The sequence below is a fragment of the Danio rerio genome, chromosome 25, assembly GCF_052040795.2.
Source record: "Danio rerio strain M-AB ecotype USA chromosome 25, GRCz13ab, whole genome shotgun sequence".
NCBI lineage: Eukaryota > Metazoa > Chordata > Actinopteri > Cypriniformes > Danionidae > Danio > Danio rerio.
This window is the reverse complement of record NC_141045.1, coordinates 5,173,214-5,196,867: the sequence shown is the minus strand read 5'-3', so window position 1 is coordinate 5,196,867 and position 23,654 is coordinate 5,173,214. Positions and strand designations below refer to the sequence as shown.

Sequence of the window (23,654 nt, the reverse complement as noted above, 5' to 3'; positions counted from 1 at the left end):
AAACAAGCATTCACACATGCACAAACACACATGCAAATACACAAACAAACACACATGTGATTGCACACAAACACACATGCACAAATAAACACATGCAAAAGCATGCAAACACACATCCCACAAATTTGCACAAACACATGCACAAGCACACACACATGCACAAACACACACAAACTTGTGCAAACACACACGCACAAGTTTACAGACATGCACAAACACACATACACAACCAAATACGTGCGAAAGCATGCAAGCACACATGCACAAATTTGTACACATGCACAAGCACACACACGTGCACACAATCACAAGAACACAAAGACAAGCATGCACACTAACACACACTTACCCAAGTGCATGCTCAACCACACACATATACAAATGCATGTACACACACATACAATATACACACACAGGCTCATTAATATGCATGCACACACGCGCCAACATCAGAAGCGCACACACACACACAGTCTTTGAAGTGTTATCAGTGTGTATGAAGGGCTTGAATCAGCGTGAGGCAGATTACAGCTACTGAACACTGACGGCATGTAATGAAGATGCGAGTGAACATTATGATGCCCCGCTCAGAATTCACTCCAAGATCAAAACAACTGCAACGAGACATTATTACAGCAATGTCAAATTGATTTGATTAAAAAAGAATGTACTTGGAGGGCAGTCCTTTACATTTTTTTCCAATGATGTCATCAAAATAATCTTATTTGTGGTGACTTTTCACTGCTTATAATTTAATTTGTAAATCAGTTGTCAATCCTGACCAAACCGTCTTAAAGGTGCAGTATGTAGGAATGCCTCTAGTGGTTAAACTAGGTACTGCGATTTAAATTTAAAATAGATTCAAAATTATAACATTATATATTATCATTATTTCATTAGTTTGCGACATTATACATCATCATTAGTATTTTATTAGTTTGTGACATTATAAATCATCAGTATTTCATTAGTTTGCACATTATAAATTATTGTTAGTATTTTATTAGTTTGCCACATTATAAATCGTCATTAGTATTTTATTAGTTTGCGACATTATAAATCATCATTAGTATTTTATTAGTTTGCGACATTATAAATCGTCATTAGTATTTTATTAGTTTGCGACATTATAAATCATCATTAGTATTTTATTAGTTTGCGACATTATAAATCATCATTAGTATTTTATTAGTTTGCGACATTATAAATCATCATTAGTATTTTATTAGTTTGCGACATTATAAATCGTCAGTATTTCATTAGTTTGCGACATTATACATCATCATTAGTATTTTATTAGTTTGCGACATTATAAATCATCATTAGTATTTTATTAGTTTGTGACATTAGAAATCGTCAGTATTTCAGTTTGTGACATTATAAATCATCATTAGTGATTTATTCGTTTGCGTCATTATAAATCATCATTAGTATTTTATTAGTTTGCGACATTATAAATCATCATTAGTATTTTATTAGTTTGCGACATTATAAATTGTCAGTATTTCAGTTTGCGACATTATAAATCATCATTAGTATTTTATTAGTTTGCGACATTATAAATCGTCATTAGTATTTCATTAGTTTGCCACATTAAAAATCGTCAGTATTTCATTAGTTTGCGACATTATAAATCATCATTAGTATTTTATTAGTTTGCGACATTATAAATCATCATTAGTATTTTATTAGTTTTCGACATTATAAATCATCATTAGTATTTTATTAGTTTGCGACATTATAAATCGTCATTAGTATTTTATTAGTTTGCCACATTATAAATCATCAGTATTTCATTAGTTTGCGACATTATAAATCATCATTAGTATTTTATTAGTTTGCCACATTATAAATCATCAGTATTTCATTAGTTTGCGACATTATAAATCATCATTAGTATTTTATTAGTTTGCGACATTATAAATTGTCATTAGTATTTTATTAGTTTGCGACATTATAAATCATCAGTATTTCATTAGTTTGCGACATTATAAATCATCATTAGTATTTTATTAGTTTGCGACATTATAAATCGTCAGTATTTCATTAGTTTGCGACATTATAAATCATCATTAGTATTTTATTAGTTTGCGACATTATAAATCGTCAGTATTTCATTAGTTTGTGACATTTTAAATCATCATTAGTTTTTTAATAGTTTGCGACATTATAAATCATCAATATGTCATTAGTTTGCGACATTATAAATCGTCAGTATTTCATTAGTTTGCGACATTATAAATCATCATTAGTATTTTATTATTTTGCAACATTATAAATCGTCAGTATTTCATCAGTTTGCGACATTATAAATCATCATTAGTATTTTATTAGTTAGCGACATTATAATTCATCATTAGTATTTTATTAGTTTGCGACATTATAAATCGTCAGTATTTCATTAGTTTGCGACATTATAAATCATCATTAGTATTTTATTAGTTTGCGACATTATAAATCGTCAGTATTTCATTAGTTTGTGACATTTTAAATCATCATTAGTTTTTTAATAGTTTGCGACATTATAAATCATCAATATGTCATTAGTTTGCGACATTATAAATCGTCAGTATTTCATTAGTTTGCGACATTATAAATCATCATTAGTATTTTATTATTTTGCAACATTATAAATCGTCAGTATTTCATCAGTTTGCGACATTATAAATCATCATTAGTATTTTATTAGTTAGCGACATTATAAATCATCAGTATTTCATTAGTTTGCACATTATAAATTATTGTTAGTATTTTATTAGTTTGCCACATTATAAATCGTCATTAGTATTTTATTAGTTTGCGACATTATAAATCATCATTAGTATTTTATTAGTTTGCGACATTATAAATCGTCATTAGTATTTTATTAGTTTGCGACATTATAAATCATCATTAGTATTTTATTAGTTTGCGACATTATAAATCATCATTAGTATTTTATTAGTTTGCGACATTATAAATCATCATTAGTATTTTATTAGTTTGCGACATTATAAATCGTCAGTATTTCATTAGTTTGCGACATTATACATCATCATTAGTATTTTATTAGTTTGCGACATTATAAATCATCATTAGTATTTTATTAGTTTGTGACATTAGAAATCGTCAGTATTTCAGTTTGTGACATTATAAATCATCATTAGTGATTTATTCGTTTGCGTCATTATAAATCATCATTAGTATTTTATTAGTTTGCGACATTATAAATCATCATTAGTATTTTATTAGTTTGCGACATTATAAATTGTCAGTATTTCAGTTTGCGACATTATAAATCATCATTAGTATTTTATTAGTTTGCGACATTATAAATCGTCATTAGTATTTCATTAGTTTGCCACATTAAAAATCGTCAGTATTTCATTAGTTTGCGACATTATAAATCATCATTAGTATTTTATTAGTTTGCGACATTATAAATCATCATTAGTATTTTATTAGTTTTCGACATTATAAATCATCATTAGTATTTTATTAGTTTGCGACATTATAAATCGTCATTAGTATTTTATTAGTTTGCCACATTATAAATCATCAGTATTTCATTAGTTTGCGACATTATAAATCATCATTAGTATTTTATTAGTTTGCCACATTATAAATCATCAGTATTTCATTAGTTTGCGACATTATAAATCATCATTAGTATTTTATTAGTTTGCGACATTATAAATTGTCATTAGTATTTTATTAGTTTGCGACATTATAAATCATCAGTATTTCATTAGTTTGCGACATTATAAATCATCATTAGTATTTTATTAGTTTGCGACATTATAAATCGTCAGTATTTCATTAGTTTGCGACATTATAAATCATCATTAGTATTTTATTAGTTTGCGACATTATAAATCGTCAGTATTTCATTAGTTTGTGACATTTTAAATCATCATTAGTTTTTTAATAGTTTGCGACATTATAAATCATCAATATGTCATTAGTTTGCGACATTATAAATCGTCAGTATTTCATTAGTTTGCGACATTATAAATCATCATTAGTATTTTATTATTTTGCAACATTATAAATCGTCAGTATTTCATCAGTTTGCGACATTATAAATCATCATTAGTATTTTATTAGTTAGCGACATTATAATTCATCATTAGTATTTTATTAGTTTGCGACATTATAAATCGTCAGTATTTCATTAGTTTGCGACATTATAAATCATCATTAGTATTTTATTAGTTTGCGACATTATAAATCGTCAGTATTTCATTAGTTTGTGACATTTTAAATCATCATTAGTTTTTTAATAGTTTGCGACATTATAAATCATCAATATGTCATTAGTTTGCGACATTATAAATTGTCAGTATTTCATTAGTTTGCGACATTATAAATCATCATTAGTATTTTATTATTTTGCAACATTATAAATCGTCAGTATTTCATCAGTTTGCGACATTATAAATCATCATTAGTATTTTATTAGTTAGCGACATTATAAATTATCAGTATTTCATTATATTGCAACATTATAAATCATCATTAGTATTTTATTAGTTTGCGACATTATAAATCATCAGTATTTCATTAGTTTGCGACATTATAATTCATCATTAGTATTTTATTAGTTTGCAACATTATAAATCGTCATTAATATTTTATTAGTTTGCAACATTATAAATAATCAATATGTCATTAGTTTGCGACATTATAAATCGTCATGAGTATTTTATTAGTTTGCGACATTATAAATCGTCATTAGTATTTTATTAGTTTGCGACATTATAAATCATCATTAGTATTTTATTAGTTTGCGACATTATAAATCCTCAGTATTTCATTAGTTTGCGACATTATAAATCGTTGTTAGTATTTTATTAGATTGCGACATTATAAATCGTCAGTATTTCATTAGTTTGCGACATTATAAATCATCATTAGTATTTTATTACTTTGCAACATTATAAATCGTCAGTATTTCATCAGTTTGCGACATTATAAATCATCATTAGTATTTTATTAGTTAGCGACATTATAAATTATCAGTATTTCATTATATTGCAACATTATAAATCATCATTAGTATTTTATTAGTTTGCGACATTATAAATCATCAGTATTTCATTAGTTTGCGACATTATAATTCATCATTAGTATTTTATTAGTTTGCAACATTATAAATCGTCATTAATATTTTATTAGTTTGCAACATTATAAATAATCAATATGTCATTAGTTTGCGACATTATAAATCGTCATGAGTATTTTATTAGTTTGCGACATTATAAATCGTCATTAGTATTTTATTAGTTTGCGACATTATAAATCATCATTAGTATTTTATTAGTTTGCGACATTATAAATCCTCAGTATTTCATTAGTTTGCGACATTATAAATCGTCGTTAGTATTTTATTAGATTGCGACATTATAAATCGTCAGTATTTCATTAGTTTGCGACATTATAAATCGTTGTTAGTATTTTATTAGATTGCGACATTATAAATCATCAGTATTTTATTAGTTTTTACATTATTATTTAATTTGTTAAGTATTTAATTCATTTTTTGAAACATTATAAATGTTAAGTATTTCTTTAGTTAGCAGTTTTTAAAAGACATTCACTGATGCTGCGACACACACACACACACACAGATCGTCCCACGTGCAAAAACACACAGCTTTTCTCTGCCATTTTGCTGTTGGTTCAGGCGTGTGGCAGCTTTTCACTGGACGGAGACTGAAGCCCCAACTGTGATCATGGCATTTGGACGGAGCAGGGTTCAAAGCTCACACACTGAGGAGAAACACACTTTAAACACTCTCTGAGTCTGAATGAAGACAGCAGTGTGTGCTGCTCGACTGTAAACACTAATGACATTTACACCGTCCTGAGTGAATACTAGTGTACTGTCTAATACAGTTGAAGTCAGAATTATTTGCCCTCCCGTGAATTTTTTTTTTCTTTCAAATATTTCCCAAATGATGTTTAACAGAGCAAGGATTTTTTCACAGTATTTCCTATAATATTTTTTCTTCTGGAGAAAGCCTTATTTGTTTTCTTTTGACTAGAATAAACGCAGTTCTTAATTTTTTTTAAACCATTTTAAGGTCAATATTATTAGCCCCCTTAAGCTATATTTGTTTTCAGTGGTCTAAAGAACAAACCATCCTTATACAATAACTTGCCTAGTTAAGCCTTTAAATGTCACAGTACATAGTAGTCAACATTTAAAGTGGACCACGAACGTTTTTCAAAATGGTTAGAATTGGGTGTAGTTGAATAGTTTTTGGACAACTTTGATGAAATGTTTTGAACACAGCAGTATTTATAACAATAATAATAATACATTTTATTTATAGTGCACTTTTCTCAGACTTAAAGCGCTACAAGGCAAACAGTAACAAAGCAGAATGATAAAAACAGTAAAAAACAGCACAATAAAACAATAAAATATGAACAATTCAATACAATTAGATGATTAAATTAACAAAAATAATCAATCTAAGTTATAAGCAACAGTAAAAAGCTGAGTCCTGGGAAGTTTCTTAAAACAGAGAAGCTGCATTCCTGATGCTGATGGGTAGGCCATTCCATAGCTTAAGCGCACTGTACGAAAAAGCAAGACTACCCGTAGTCTTTCGTTTACAGCGTGGCTTTGGGGCTAAGCCCCTTATCTCTTTCAACCCTAGCAACGCCCCTGATACGAATTAACGTGAAACTGACGCACGTGCACCAGCGCAAAACCCCTCCCTACCTTCTCCCCCAAATGAATATGCTAATGACTCTACTTTTGCAAAACCAAATGAAAAAGTAATGGCAAAAGCAAGCAAAAAGAGAAACTTTGAACAGAATGTGAATTGTTGGTGCTCCTTTCAGAGGTAGACCGGAGAAAAACTGTGTTATTTGCAAGTTTGTCCTCCGGAATTAATACAAAAGAAAAAAAAATAGAGTGGGAGAGTTTAGCTGATGCTGTTAACGCAGTGGGTTCTGAACATCGCACTGTAAGCGAATTAAAAACAGAAATGGTCCGATGTAAAGGTGTACAATTTTGTAGTGTCTATTTAGGCTAAGTGCAAATAGCACACCTTGTGGAATGAGCTAGTTGAGTAATTCCTGCCCATCACCGTTTGATTGACAGAGACAACATGACTAAAGAGCGCAGCGTGAGTGGCGTAGCTCGTAAAGCGCATGGCAACATGTTTTGACACGTTCGATCATGAACCCGGTTGGAATCCAGCATCTGATTAACTCATTCTTTATTTTTCCAACACTACATATCAGATTTTGCCTACTCTTCATCACGAGGAAGACAAGTTGGAAACATTAATAAGTGTGTGTATGTTAAGCGCATTTGAGCAGCACATATTACCTGCACATTTATTGAATGGAAATGTTTCTGGTTCACGTATACAAATTCGTCTTCAGATGGCGCCTTTATAGCAATGTGTGTGCAGTCGATCGCTCCGATTACATTGGGAAAACCAGCAACTGCTGCAATATGAGCTTTAATGTTTGGCCGGTCAACTGCATGGTATGGAAATGCGGATGATCCAGTCCCATACAGCTGCCATTGCACGACTCAAGGATAAGCTGCGTCCCAAATCGCATACTTATGCACTATTCTATGCCATTTTGTAGTATAAATAGTGTAAGTAGTGTGTTCACACTGAAAACTTATACAATTTATAAGTGCACTTTAATTACCGGGATGATGCACTCATTCAGCCGCTAAAGTGAAGTGTGGAATGATGGACACTTCACGCACTCAACCACTACAGGTTTGCCTATGTAGCGGAAGGGGCGGAGCTATCCGATGCACACGTTGGATTACTTTAATTATTTTGGATGGTGAAAGCAAAATTCTCCTACAAGAGTGATTATAGCGCCTCCCGATGGTGAATGCGGCAATACTCACGGCAGGTATTATTTGATAATTTGGTCGTTTATTTCACGGATTTGGCAACCGTCAAACGTCATCAGGAAAACGGTTTGAATTTCCGCTTAGTAAAAAAACATTAGTGTGCCATTTGGGACGCCACTACATACATATACTATCCTGTTGAGTGTGTAAGTGCATAAGTACATAGTGCATAGTGTATAGTGTGCCATTTGGGACGCAGCTATACTTTGTAGTGTGCAATTTAACACAACTGCCTCTAGGAGTCGCCAATGGAAATAAAACAAACACACACATGAAATGAACGCACGCCAGACATGAAGTTGGCGTTGACCAACGCACATTCCCACGTTGATGGACTTGAAAATACAGACGACTAACTATTTTATTGAGCAAAAACTCCCAAGAACTGGCAAGGAGATCTCCTAGCTTGTTACATTCTGCTCTTTTCACAGACACACACACACACACACACACACAGACATATTATTGCCCTCGTCCTCGTGCACGCGTCCACACACACACACACACACACACACAGACATAACCCTCCTCCAGACGACATCGCGCACACACACACACTCACACACACATTACACTCCTCCACAGGAACGTAAACAAAGCAGCACACGTCGCGTTTTTAACGTGGCTTTGCACGCAATATGAGAATATAGCGAGTTAACCTGAAATAGTACACGCGGTTACAAGTAACAAAGCACAACTAAATACATTTGCAGGCTAGAGTCAACGAGGCAACAACTTTAATCGCACATACTTACACTTGAGAAATGGGGGAAGAAACCGATCCATGTCCTGACATGTCCAGTCTTTACTGATCCTTTCTTTAACAAACTAAGTATTCTTTGTAGCATGTAGTTTCCAGACGTTTCCAGTAGTTTCCAACTGCTTAAAGCTGGGCTTATGCTGAGGTTTCATCTTTGGGTAGAGACTCAATATATCCATCTGCAGTGTGACTTCAATCGACCGGCATGTTTGTGTGTGTGTGTGTGTGTGTGTGGGTTTCTGTGTCAGAGGGCGGGGCCGCAGGTTTCAAATCTCCCGGGTTTGCGCGTGCACCTGAATAACTTGGTTTCGTTCGTACGTCATGGCGAAACACCTAATGAATCGGTATCAAGGCGACTGGTTTGAAGCACTATGAGTCGACTCTTTTATAAATGAATCAACAGTTTTAAACACTGTACTCTTACGGATTTAACCCTTAGCTGGATACTTCACTTCACTTAGAGCTGTGTTACACACTACATGGAGGGGCATTTTCAAAAACCCATAATATGGGCTCTTTAAGTTAAATAATTGTTTTGAGGATTTTATAGGATAGGCAACAGCACCTGTAATCAAAATGAAATGGAATCGCGCCGTTTTTAATATTTATTTATAAGTGTTTTCATTCCTAAACCAAGGGAAAGCACAGAAGGCTTGCGTTTTAGAGCAAGGGGCGACCCCTAGTGGTTCGGCGGTATGGATTGCGTATAGGGAGGCTCGGCTGTTCAGAGAAAGACTGAAAATACGGGAGAAATCTGGGAAAATAGCTTTACGGGATGATAGCGGGAAAGAACAGTAAAATACGGGAGAATTCCGGGAAAACGGGAGGGTTGACAGGTATGCAGAATGTATGTATGTACATATTTAAATGATGATAATATTTTTTAATGTTCGTCATGTGTGACAGTGGAAAAAGTCACGCCACGCCAATAACTAATATACAGTAAATCTAATAAGATTAGGGATCAATTAAAATTAGATATGAATATAAATATGCATACTGCACTATGAGTTGTACAGTAATCATTTGGCGCACACACAGTGGGTGTGCATTTTTCAGTGGATTATAGCATCAGCAGGAATTAAAACACCAGCAACAAAAGCCCCATCAAGAGTTCAAACTCACACACTCATGGCCTTAAACAAATCTACGCACACCTACACATTCTCTCAGTCTGTGTGTGTGTGTGTGGGTGGTGTGTGTAGATATGGAGTGTTGTGCAGATATCGGTACACTATGGTATTGTTGCGGGCATTGATTTGCATAAAAATGCATATGATTTAAATGATTATATAATGAGGTGCTTTATGCGAGCTGAACCGACACACAACACGGCTTCAGATCGGGCTGCTTCTGCAGAGCTGAAGGGAACGGCTTCATATGAAGGTTTAAACTTTAAGATCGGCATATTCTTATTTTATTTCTACACGTTTTTACTATACCTTAAAAGCTTTTTGCACTCGAAGCAGTTTCTCTAGAGAGTTTTCATCTCTTTTTGACCTCTGGGGTTCAACACGCTTAAGACACACATGTGCAGATGATCTCTGTTGTGATGCGCATATGAAATGAGCTGATATACTTATAGTTTGAGGCCTTGAAGACTTTAAAACTGTCAAGAGCTGTTTAAAGCAAGCACCCGTTTTAGGGTGCTTTCACACCTGCCTTATTTAGTTCGGTTGAATCGCACTAGAGTTCGTTTCCCCTTTTGGTGTGGTTCGTTTGGGCAGGTGAGAATTCAGCAATCGTACTCGAGTGCGCACCAAAAGCGGACCAAATAAGCGTACAGAGACCTGCTTGAAGAGGTGGTCTCGGTACGCTTTCAAACGAACCCTGGAGTGGTTCGTTTGTGGTGAGAATATGATCCGTACTAAAACAGGTCCAACCGCAAAAAGTACTGCACCTCTTGGACTAAACCAGCTGCCGTAGGCCGATGCGCTGTGCATTATGGGATATGGAGGAAAAATATTTTTGACAGCGCTTTACCAACAGAGAGAGGGAGAGGGGAAAACACTACCTGATGGATCGCTGGTAATATTTCCGCAAGATGACCATGTGGCAGTTTAGCTAAACTAATTCACTCCTCCTGAAGTGACGAGCGATGCATTAAACACTGTTTTCCAGCTGCAGCCGCACTTCATTCTCAAAATGTATAGTTTGTCTAAAGCAGCGATACAATCAGTCAGCACAGTCGTCCCTCCAGAGTAAAAACGACGTTTTGTGTCTGCCGGTTTTGTTTACTTGTGGGAGTTCATTGGCATTTTCCCGCACGTGAATTCTGACTAATCAATAAGCAGTTAAGGAAATATGTTCAACAACATCTGGCCAATGAGAGACGTGGATTTAGTCAGATGACTGCATTTTGGTTCGTTTCAACTGGTTCGGACCAAAGCCAGCAGTGTGGTGTGAAAACGACCTAAAGACGGCAGGAAATGCAACAATGTATCATTTATTACCCTTGGTCCGGACCAAATGAAGCGAACTACAGATGTGAAAGCACACTTACATTTGTTTGATTCAGTGCATTTGATAATGATAATGATACATTTGGCATAGTCGTTTATATATTTGTATTAGTCATTTATTTTCTTTTCGGCTCAATCCCTGTATTGATCAGGGGTTGCCACGGCGGAATGAACCACCAACTATTCCAGCATATGTTTTACACAGTGGATTCCCTTCCAGCCGCAACCCATCATTTGGAAAACATTCATACACACTCATTTACACACATGCACCACGGCTAATTTAGCTTATCCAATTCCCCTATGTGATATATATTAGTATATTTCACATGGAAATCCGAAGAAGTGCTTGAGAAGAGCAGCTTGAACATTCTGTGAAATATCTCCTTTATTTTTCCGGGTTTGACACAACATAAGAGTGAGTTAATGACTTTTATTTGTGTGGCCCAAGAGCATCGCACTTTAATGAAGCTGCTGTGTGTGTGTATGTGTGTGTGTGTGTGTGTGTGTGTGTGTGTGTGTGTGTGTGTGTGTGTGTGTGTGTGTTTGTAGAGCTGATGTCCAAGCAATTACCACATATTTTGAAGTAAATGAGCTGATGTGTCTGTGTGTGTGCGTAGCTTTGTATGTGTTTGATTGTAATTCTTGAGTGTGTGTGTGTGTGTGTGTGTTTGTTTCTTTGTGTGAATAAGAGTGTGTTTCTTATGTCTGTGTGATAGTAGGTTGTGTGTTTGTGTATTTTTGTGTGGTTGTGTTAATGTGAGTGTTTCTTATGTCTTGTTGTAGTGTGTGTCTGTGCTTATGTCTGTGTGTGTGTGTGGTTATAGTCATTTTATGTGTGTGTGATCCTCGTGTGTGTGTCTGTGTGTGGATGAGAGTGTGTTTCTTATGTCTGCTTGTGTGAGTGTAGGTGTGTGTGTGTCTGTGTGCATCTTTGTATGTCTGTGTGCATGTGTGTGCTTCTTATGTCAGTGTGTGTAATTGTAGTTATTGTGTGTGTGTGTGTTTGTGTGTGTGTGTGCTTCTCTGCAAAGGTCTGTTATTTCTCACGTGTGTGTGTTTAAAGCGATGAGTTCTAGCGGACGCTCATGTCGCTCTGTGCAGTGGGTTGGTTATGTAATCCTCTCTAGTAGGCTGTGTGTGTGTGTGAGTGTTTGTGTGTGTGTGTGTGTTTCTGTATAAAGAAGAGAGCGTCTCTCTCCAGCCGGATGCGTCGAGGTGTGTGCGTTGGTCCCTGGGCAGGTAAACGCAGGATAGTATAACAGGTCACGGTGAACCCAAAAGCGGCCCGCCTCCAGCCCGCTCGTGTGTGTGTGTGTGTGTATGTTTTTCATGTGTGTCTGTCTGTGTGTGTGTGTGTGTGTGTGTGTGTGTGTGTGTGTGTGTGTGTGTGTGTGTGTGTGTGTGTGTGTGTGTGTGTGTGTGTGCGTGTTAGCGAGGCGCTCACCTGTACCTGTCATATATCCTTTTCCTCGTCTGCCGTTTGTGCGCTAGATGGCCTCCTGTTTGCTGCCCCTCCGTCCCTAACACACACATACACAGACACACACACAATTATACACATGAGACACACTAACACACACACATAGACAAAACAAACACATACATTCACACAAAACCCAGAAACACACAATAACTACAATCACACTAGATTCACACACACACACACACACACACACACAAACACACACAGACTTCAGAAACACTCTTACATGAGAACAGACACATTAGACACACACATACACACACAGAGAGAGACAAGTAACACAAGAACCACACACACACACACACACACACACACATGAGAACAGACACATTATTAACACACACCCACGAGTAACACATGAACCACACACACACACACAAGAACAGACACATTATAAACACACACAAAAACGAGAAACACAGATACACACACACACAAGAACCACACACACAAATGAGAAACACATGAACCACACACACACACACACACACGAGAAACACTCACACATGAGAACAGACACATTAGAAACACACACACACACCCACGAGTAACACATAACCCACACACACACACGAGAACAGACACATTGTAAACACACACACACACACACACACACACACACACAGGAGAAACACAGATACACACACAAGAACCACACACACACACACACACACACACGAGAAACACTCACACATGAGAACAGACACATTAGAAACACACACACCCACGAGTAACACATAACCCACACACACACACGAGAACAGACACATTGTAAACACACACACACACAGGAGAAACACAGATACACACACAAGAACCACACACACACACACACACACACACGAGAAACACTCACACATGAGAACAGACACATTAGAAACACACACACCCACGAGTAACACATAACCCACACACACACACGAGAACAGACACATTGTAAACACACACACACACACACACACACACACACAGGAGAAACACAGATACACACACAAGAACCACACACACACACACACACACACACGAGAAACACTCACACATGAGAACAGACACATTAGAAACACACACACCCACGAGTAACACATAACCCACACACACACACGAGAACAGACACATTGTAAACACACACACACACACACACACACACACACACACACACACACACACAGGAGAAACACAGATACACACACAAGAACTACACACACAATTGAGAAACACATGAACCACATACACACACACGAAAAACACTCACACATGAGAACAGACACATTAGAAACACACACACAAATAAGAAACACACACACGCAAACCCACACACACACACACACACACACAAGAAACACAAAAACCACACACACACACAAACGAGAAACACAAAAACCCCACACACATGAGAACAGACACATTAGAAACACACACACACAAGAGTAACACAAGAACCACACACATACATAACACACACACACACAAGAAACACATACAAATGAGAACAGACACTTTAGAACCACACACACTCACACAAACGAGAAACAAAAAGAAACCACACACACATGAGAACAGACACATTAGAAACACACACACACACACACGAGTAACACAAGAACCACACACATACATAACACACGCACACACACAATAAACACACACATACAAGAACAGACACCTTAGAAACACACACACACACACACACACACACACACACGAGAAGCACACACAAACACAGATACACACACAAGAACCACACACACAGACTTCAGAAACACAGAAACACACACATTAGAGACACACACTCAGTCACTCACACACATCAGAAGCACTCACTCACTCTCACGCGCACACACACAGACACACACTCTCGCCAGCCCGCGGTTGCCATGCCAACAGCCCAGTTTCGAGGTGAGAGCGCTGGAAGAGCTCAGTGCAGATGTGGGCTGTTTCGGACTCTGTTCGCCCCCTACTGGACACCCCACACACCTGCAGCTCCTCAAACACACCACATCAAACATCTGCTCACCTGTGCGTGCGTGCGCGCGTGTGTGTGTGTGGACATCAGCTGTGCGTTTCCTCATGCTGTCCTGCAGTATTTAGCCAGAAATACAGTAGTTAAAACAAGAGTTCTGGTGCAACACGACTGTAACCTGATGTATTTACAACATGCTGTATAATGTGACGATGTTTACGCACACACAAACACACTCTAATACGTCATTCCAGAAACACTAATGTAGACTAGAGATTGATATTTCAGATAATTCAATATCAAGTCAATATTAGACAATAAAATAAATCAATAAAAAGACAATAATAACTACATAAATATTAGTTATTTTATTTATAGAACATGAATCAAAATCTTTAGAAATACAACATCAATATTTAATTATTAGATTTGTAAATTAATAGACGTCCGCATCAGTACTTTTGTTTAACTGTTATTATTTGCCATATATATATATATATATATATATATATATATATATATATATATATATATATATATATATAGTGTATACACTCACCGGCCACTTTATTAGGTACACCTGTCCAACTGCTCATTAACGCAGATTTCTAATCAGCCGATCACATGGCAGCAGCTCAATGCATTTAGGCATATAGACATGGTCAAGACGATCTGCTGCAGTTCAAACCGAGCATCAGAATGGGGGAAAAAAAGGTGATTTAAGAGACTTTGGATGTGGGGTGGTTGTTGGTGCCAGACGGGCTGGTCTGAGTATTTCAGAAACTGCTGATCTACTGGGATTTTTACGCACAACCATCTCTAGGGTTTACAGAGAATGGCCTGAAAAAGAGAAAATATCCAGTGAGCGGAAGTTCTGAGGGCGCAAATGCATTGCCCAGAGGTCAGAGGAGAATGGCCAGACTGGTTCCAGCTGATAGAAAGGCAACAGTAACTCAAATAAGCACTCGTTACAATCGAGGTCTGCAGAAGAGCATCTCTGAACACACAACACGTCAAACCTTGAGGCAGATGGGCTACAGCAGCAGAAGACCACACCGGGTGCCACTATACTGTCATCTAAGAACAGAAAACTGAGGCTACAATTCACACAGGATCAGCAAAACTGGACAATAGAAGATTGGAGAAACGTTGCCTGCTCTGATGAGTCTCCATTTCTGCTGCAACATTCAAATGGTCGGGTCAGAATTTAGTGTCAACGGGATGAAAGCATGGATCCATCCTGCCTTGTATCAACAGTTCAGGCTGGTGGTGGTGTAATGGTGTGGGGGATACTTTCTTTGCACTCTTTGGACCCATTAGTACCAAGTGAGCAGAGTGTAAATGCCACAGCCTACCATCAGTCACCATATCTCAATCCAATTGAGCACCTTTGGGATGTGGTGGAACAGGAGATTCACATCAAGTATGTGCAGCCGACAAATCTGCAGCAACTGCGTGATGCTATCATGTCAATAAGGAGCAAAATCTCTGAGGAATATTTCCAGTATCTTGTTGAATCTACTGTATGCCATGAAGGATTAAGGCAGTTCTGAAGGCAAAGACCAACCCGGTAATAGTAAGGTGTACCTAATAAAGTGGCCGGTGAATATATATATATATATATATATATATATATATATATATATATATATATATATATATATATATATATATATATACACACACACATATTCTTAGTTCATTAGATTCCAGACGTTAGCATCCATGCTTGCATTAATAATTTAACACAATTTTCCATCACAGGTGTGTGCATATTAGTCATGCTAGTTTATGAAGAGGCAGATTTAAAGGGACAGTTCACCCAAAAATGAAGATTCTGTCATCATTTACTCACCCTTCACTTGTTCCAAACCTTTACGAGTTTCTTTTTTCTGTTCAACACAAAAGAAGATAATTTGAAGAATGTTTGAAAACGGCAACCATTGACTTCCATAGTATTTGTTCTTCCTATTAAGGCCGATAGTTACAGGTTTTCAGCTTTCTTCAAAATATCTACTTTTGTGTTGTAACACAACATGAGAGAGAGAGTCTCCTTTTTTTAATCAGCTGATGTTTATTTGTTGTTGCTAAAAATATTGATCATTCAATATATATGGAGGAAATAATAATTAGAAAACTCACATGAGGGTGAGTAAATAGTGAGTAATTGTTCATATTTTGGGTGAACTATCCCTTTAAGTCACGTCTCTTTAAAAATGTATGAAGTTGATCTTTATGTTGACAGCTAAAGTTAAACCGGTTACAGAGGCAAACTTTGGAGTAACCTGCGGCGGGTCACTCGCATCTACAGTGAATGAATTATTCAGGCCTCAGAGAAGAATTCGCATGTCCTTTATCTGGCCTCGATCGATAGCGAAGGACGGACGGAGAGATGCACACAGAGATGCTCATTGTTTTCTGTCTGCTCTCTGTCCTCGGTTCACCACTCGCTCGCCCAAATCCAAAATCACACTGGGTCCATAAAGAAGGTTATGCACAAAACAGAGGGAATTATGCTGAATTAATATTAGTTACTGATAACAGAGTAACTGTTTAGAAGTCAATAAGACCTCTGTGTGTTTACTAGGGCTGCACGATATATAATTTCAGCATCGAAATTGATATGTGCACACACAATGGTCACATCGCAAGATATGCAATGTTGAGTCTGAATTATAGTTGACCAGAAGCTATAGAATTATATTTAATTACTGTATTGATATTGAATTTCTGCCAAAAAATTGTTTTGTTTTAGTGAAAATATCTAAATTTTAATGCAAAAATATGATTATTTTACTAACCCCACTGGCAGATAGTTTTGCTTGTTTTAAGGACTTATTCTCACGTTGAAAACAAAACAATATTTTTACTTGATCTAAGAACTTTTGGATATTTGAGTCAAAGCAAAGTAAGAAAAGCATTTGTTTAGCAGTGTGATTATTCAATTTCTGCACCTGAATACTGTTCAACTCCCCAGAAAACCATCAGATAGTGTCTATCAAACCGTCTTCATATCGCAATCTTCATCGCAGAAAAATAAATATCACAATATCAGACTTGCAGCCCAGAAAGTGAAGTTCTGGCTCAAAATATCTTGTGCATCATTAATTATACCACAAAATTAAAGCACAAAACATACTTTTGAGAAACAAAAATGAAAATGTACTTAATATTTTCTCACTCTTAAGTGGTTCCAAACCTTTATTTTGTTGAAGACAAGAAGATATGTTGAAGAAAGCTGAAAACCTGTAACCATTGACTTACACTGTGTCCTAACTACACGCAACGCGACCCTAAGACATGGGATTTTTTGTCCTAACCATCTGCGATAGCGATGTGTGAATTTTCTATTTCTATTTCCTTAACGTTGCAGCAAATCAACAGCTTAAACTACAAAGACAATTATCAAGACAAGGTATTGATTATGTGCTTTATTCAGTGTTAGAAATTTCGTATCGTTTAACACTGAATAAAGTACCAGAGCTGAACATTGTCATAGTACTTTGTGCTGTTGTTTTGCTGCAACGTTACAGAAATAGAAATCGTTTCTAAAATAGAAATTTCATTGCTCTTAACACTGAATAAAGCACATAATCAGTACGTGAGGTGATCATTGTCATAGTAGTTTATGCTGTTTATTTATTTCTGTAATCCTGCAGCAAAACAACAGCATAAAGTACTATGACAATGATCACCTCAGGCACTGATTATGTGTTTTATTCAGCATTAAATATTACTATATTTCTATTTTAGAAATGGCTTCTATTTCCGTAATGTCACAGCAAAACAACAGCATAAAGTACTATGACAATGATCACCTCAGGTACTGATTATGTGCTTTATTCAGTGTTAAATGCTACAAAATTGTTAGTTTAGAAACTATTTCTGTTTCTGTTATGCTGCAGCAAATCAACAGTATAAACTACAAAGAGAGTTATCCTCAGGTACTGATTATGTGCTATATTCAGTGTTAAAATGCTATGAAATTTCTATTCTATAAACAGTTTCTATTTCTGTAACATCGCAATAAATCACAGCATAAAGTACAAAGACATCCTCAGGTACTGATTATGTGCTTTATTCAGCATTAAATGTTACTATATTTTTATTTTAGAAACGGTTTCTATTTCCGTAACCTTGCAGCAAATCAACAGCATAAACTAAACGACAAATATCCTCAGGTACTGATTATGTGCTTAATTCAGTGTTAAAAATGCTGTAAAATTTCTATTTTAGAAACCATTTCTATTTCCGTATTATCGCAGTAAATCAACAGCATAAACTACACAGACAGTTATCCTCAGGTACTGATTATGTGCTTTATTTAGTTTTTAAGGCTGTGAAATTTCTATTCTATAAACAGTTTCTATTTCTGTAACATACCAGCAAATCAACTGCATAAACTACTATGACAATGATCACCTCACACACTGTACTGATTATGTTCCTAATTCAGTGTTAAAAATGCTGCAAAATTTCTATTTTAGAAACCATTTCTATTTCCGTATTATCGCAGTAAATCAACAGCATAAACTACACAGACAGTTATCCTCAGGTACTGATTATGTGCTTTATTTAGTTTTTAAGGCTGTGAAATTTCTATTCTATAAACAGTTTCTATTTCTGTAACATACCAGCAAATCAACTGCATAAACTACTATGACAATGATCACCTCACGCACTGTACTGATTATGTTCCTAATTCAGTGTTAAATGCTACTTAATTTATTTTTTAGAAACCGTTTCTATTTCCGTAACATTGCAGCAAATCGACCACATTACCTACAAAGACAGTTATCCTCAGGTGCCGATTATGTGCTTTTTCAGTGTTAAAATGCTACCCATGTCATTTTATGTGACATTTATTGTCATACTACTGAAAGCAGCAGCGATAGCGCACCTCAGATCTTGAAAAAAAAATAGCAATATAGTCAAATTGCTTGTTGGAATCTTTTCACGTGACATTAGGACGCAGTGTTAGTTAAGAAAAAAGAAATAAATGGAAGTCAATGGTTAACGGTTTCCAACATTTTTCTAAATATTTTTTAATTGAAATCGATAACATCCTCCTTGAACTGATGACTGGCTGCTTCGTTTACTGCTTCGCCAACTGCTGGATAAGCATCTTTATTCAGTATGATGATTAGTTTAGGATTAGTTCATTACAATCAGTATTTAGTAAATATGTTAAATTTAGTGAGTTAAAATGTTGCCAACGTTACCAGTTAAAACCTAAAGTGGCGACGAAGACTTAAAATGCACTCAAAGAGTCTTATAAAAGGCCTTAAAGCTATTGAATTTCACTCTCTGAGCCTCTGCTGTCGATGGCTGCTGATTTTATTTGATGAATTACCAATGATCACAGTTTCAGTTAAAATTCGTCAGCTTGTCAAAAAAGATAAAATGTCATCCGCATCTTAGATGGCCTGAAATGTTTCATTTTGAGCTGAACTATCAATCGAAACAATCAGAAGTCTTCTTGCTGCTTTCTCTCATGATCATCTCTCCATCTTCATCTCATTTTCATGGCAGCTGAATGTGTGTGGGTTCAATACGATCCAACTAACAAGAACACTAAGATATTAACCGATTCAGCCAATCAGTGCTGCATTCAGTTCACAATTAACCAATTACTGACCCCGTCCATGAATATTCATGAGAAGCCCTGTCTCTCTCTCTCTCTCTCCCCTCCAGATCTGGCCTCGTGTCTGTTTGTCTGTTTTCTGTCTTACAGTACCTGTCTGTCTGTGCTTTGCCTGCTCATTGTTTTGGCTTCAACTCCGTCTGTGTGTCTTCAACAATACAGCCTCCATGTTTCCGCCCTCAGCGTGGCGACGACTTTTTGAGTGGATTAGCCAAGAGCCAAAGTGGCACGATGTTTTTCCCGAAGCAGCAGATGTGTTGACAGACAGACGCTTCATGGTTTGTGCGATGAGTTTCGCTCGGTTCAGCTCGTCCTCCGCCCGCTCTCCTTAGACTGCTGGGGTTCAGCTGGAAATCTTGGTTCATCTGAAAAATCTGAACTTCTGTCCTCGTTTACTTGCCCTCATGATCTTTTATATGGCATATATTGTATTAGGAGTTATTTAGTAGCGTTTCCCAACCCTGTTCCTGGAGGCACACCAAGAGTACATATTTTGGATATCTCCCTCCTTTCTGACCCATTCATTTACCGATATGCTGGAAAAATACCGATATGTTGGAAAACAGGATGGCCGATATTTAGCTGATATAATTGTTTTATTTGAATTAATAATTACATTTATATAAAAATTTTATGAAATGCTAAATAATTTGAAAATAAACTTATAAATAACCAACCAATATAGTTTTTTTAAAGGCATAAATACTGCTATGTTAGAAAACAGGGTGCCTGATATTTAGTTGACACAATTTTTAAAAACATAATAATTATGTTTAATAAAAGGCATAAAAGGCAAAATAATTTGAAAATAAACTTATAAATAACCGACCAATATAGCTTTTTAAAGGGGTAAATATCAATATCTTATAAATAACCAAGCATTATTGTTTTTTTAAAAGGCGTAAATACCGATATCTTGAAAAACAGGGTGGCCAACATTTAGCCGATATAATTGTTTTTATTTAAATTAATAATTACATTTAAAGTCAGATTATTTAAAATGCTAAATAATTTGAAAATGAAGTAATAAATAACTGAACGATCTAGTTTTTAAAAGTGAAAATACCGACATGTTGGAAAACAGGGTGACCGATATTTAGCTGATATAATTGTTTTATTTGAATTAATAATTACATTTATATAAAAAATTTATAAAATGCTAAATAATTTGAAAATAAACTTATAAATAACTGACCGATATAGGTTTTTTAAAGGTGTAAGTACCGATATGTTGAAAACAGGGTGGCCGATATAATTGTTTTTATCTAAATTAATAATTACATTTATATTAAAATTGCATAAACTACTAAATAATTAAAAAATGAACTTATAATTAACCGACCAATATGTTTTATTTAAAGGCAAAAATACCGATATCTTGAAAAATTGGATGGCCGATATTTACCTGTTGTAACTCTTTCAATTTTAATTAATAATAATTTCATTTAAAATAAAAGTGAATAAAATGCTAAATAATTCGAAAATTAGCTTAGATATAAGTGACCGATGTGGGTGTTTTTTAAAGGCGAAAATACTGATATCTTAAAAAACAAGGTGGCCGATATTAAGCCGATATAATAATTTTTTTTCAAAATTAATAATTACATTAAAGGTATATAAAATGCTAAATATTTAGAAAATTAGCTTAAAAACAATTGACTAATTTTTTTAAGCGAAAATACTGATATCTTGAAAAAAGGATGACCAATATTTAGCCGAAATAATGAATTTTATTTGAATTAATAATTACATTTAAAATTAAAACTATAAAATGCTGAGTAATTATAAAATGAACTTCAAGTAAACGTGTAAATAAGTAAATTTAGATGAAATGGGTTTTCTATCAACTGGTTTCTTCAAGGACATATGACCGATATATCGGTGAAGACAGTACAAATGCATTCTGAGGGTTGAGTAAATGACAAAAAAAAATTTAAAGTGAAGCAAAACCCCCAAAAATCACTCATCCCGCATCCCTGCCAGTCTAAAGACAGCCCGTCCTCTCGTCCCGATGTCTCTCTCTCCCTCCGCTCTCTGTGTTTTCGACTGTATGTGCCATTACTGTGTTCTTTACACTTATATGTTTACTCCTTCTCTCTCTTTTGTCTTTCCAGCGCTCATCTTTTCTCTCTTCTTCTTCTTCTCTTCTTCTCCAAGCTTCACCTCTCCGGAAACCAAACGCTTCCCTCCGGCCTCTTTTGTCTCTCAATCTGTTTGTGCTTTCGTTTAACTCTGTTTTTCTTCTTCTTTCTCTCTCCTGCAGCTGGTTGACGTCTCTCTCATGGTTTTGTTTGACTCTCCAGTCATGCGAATAATCTCTTCTGCCTTTCCATCACAGAAAACGCGTCTCTTTCTCTCTTTTTCTTGCTCTTTTTGCTGTCTCTTCTTCTTCTTTCCTCCAGCTGTGGGTCTGTATATTCGTGTGCTGTCGCCGCATCCATCGCTTTTCTCTGTTGTCCTCTTTTTCTCAGTCCTCCTGTCTTCTCTGTTTGTGTGTCGCTCATTCAGGTTCGTCTCATTTGTCCTCTTCACTTCTTCTTGTCTGTCGTTCTCTTTCTCTGCTCTTTTGGCCCCTGCTCTGGTTTACTGGGTAGTTTAGTTCACTATTAAAGGAGTGTTTAGAGGTTCAGTGCAAGTTACAGTATGTTTGTACTGTAAATCTACAATATTTGTGGAGTAATGTGATTAACCACAGAAAAATGTAATTGGATAATTAAATGTATGGAACTGTTTTGACAACAAAAAAAAAGTTTTTTTATTCTTTGAGATGAGTTTATTATTATTATTATTATTATTATTATTATTATTATTATTATTTCATAGTTTTCTGACATGGAGTGAAAATTATTTTATTATTTATATCTTAATTATATTTTTTCAAATATACCAACAAGTTCAAAATATTGTCTCACTTTTATATATTGACTTTCTCTGGCTTTTAAAATGTTCCTTTTGTTTATATAACATGGATTTGTGTTATTTTAGTACATTACTGTTAATAATTTACATTTTTAATAAACCAACATGTCCAATGTGGAGGACAAAACCTGCAAAATCCATACACAAAAAATAAATAAATGAACAAAAAAGGACATAAATAAAACCATAAATTAATAAATATGAAAATAAATAGATTTTTAAAAACAGTTGATTTACCCATCAACACCCCCTCCCCCCCAGTGTTTTTTCATGCAAAATAATTTTAAAAAACATAAAAAAAAGCGACAGATATGGATAAGAAAATACCGATATCTTCAAAACTGGAAGGTTAATAATTAGTCAATATAATTGTTTTTACTTTAATTATTAATTACATTTAAATAAAAGTTGTATAAAATGCTTATTGTTTAAAAATGAACTTAAAAATAACCAACTGATATCGTTTTGTTGGAAAACAGGATGGTTGATATTTAGACACTATAATTGTTTTTATTTAAAATAATAATTACATTTAAATTAAAAT

At 35.3% G+C, this 23,654-nt stretch overlaps 1 protein-coding gene and 1 long non-coding RNA gene across 44 annotated transcripts in view; both read left to right on the top strand.

Annotated features, from left to right (window-relative positions):
- Positions 1–23,654, top strand: part of syt7a (synaptotagmin VIIa) — a 214,020-nt gene that overhangs the window by 180,893 nt on the left and 9,473 nt on the right. The window lies entirely within an intron of this gene.
- Positions 3,541–6,889, top strand: LOC147837642 (uncharacterized). The gene is made up of 4 exons (XR_015945718.1): positions 3,541–3,876; positions 3,945–4,966; positions 5,039–5,324; positions 5,397–6,889. It is a non-coding gene; the product is annotated as an uncharacterized LOC147837642 (long non-coding RNA).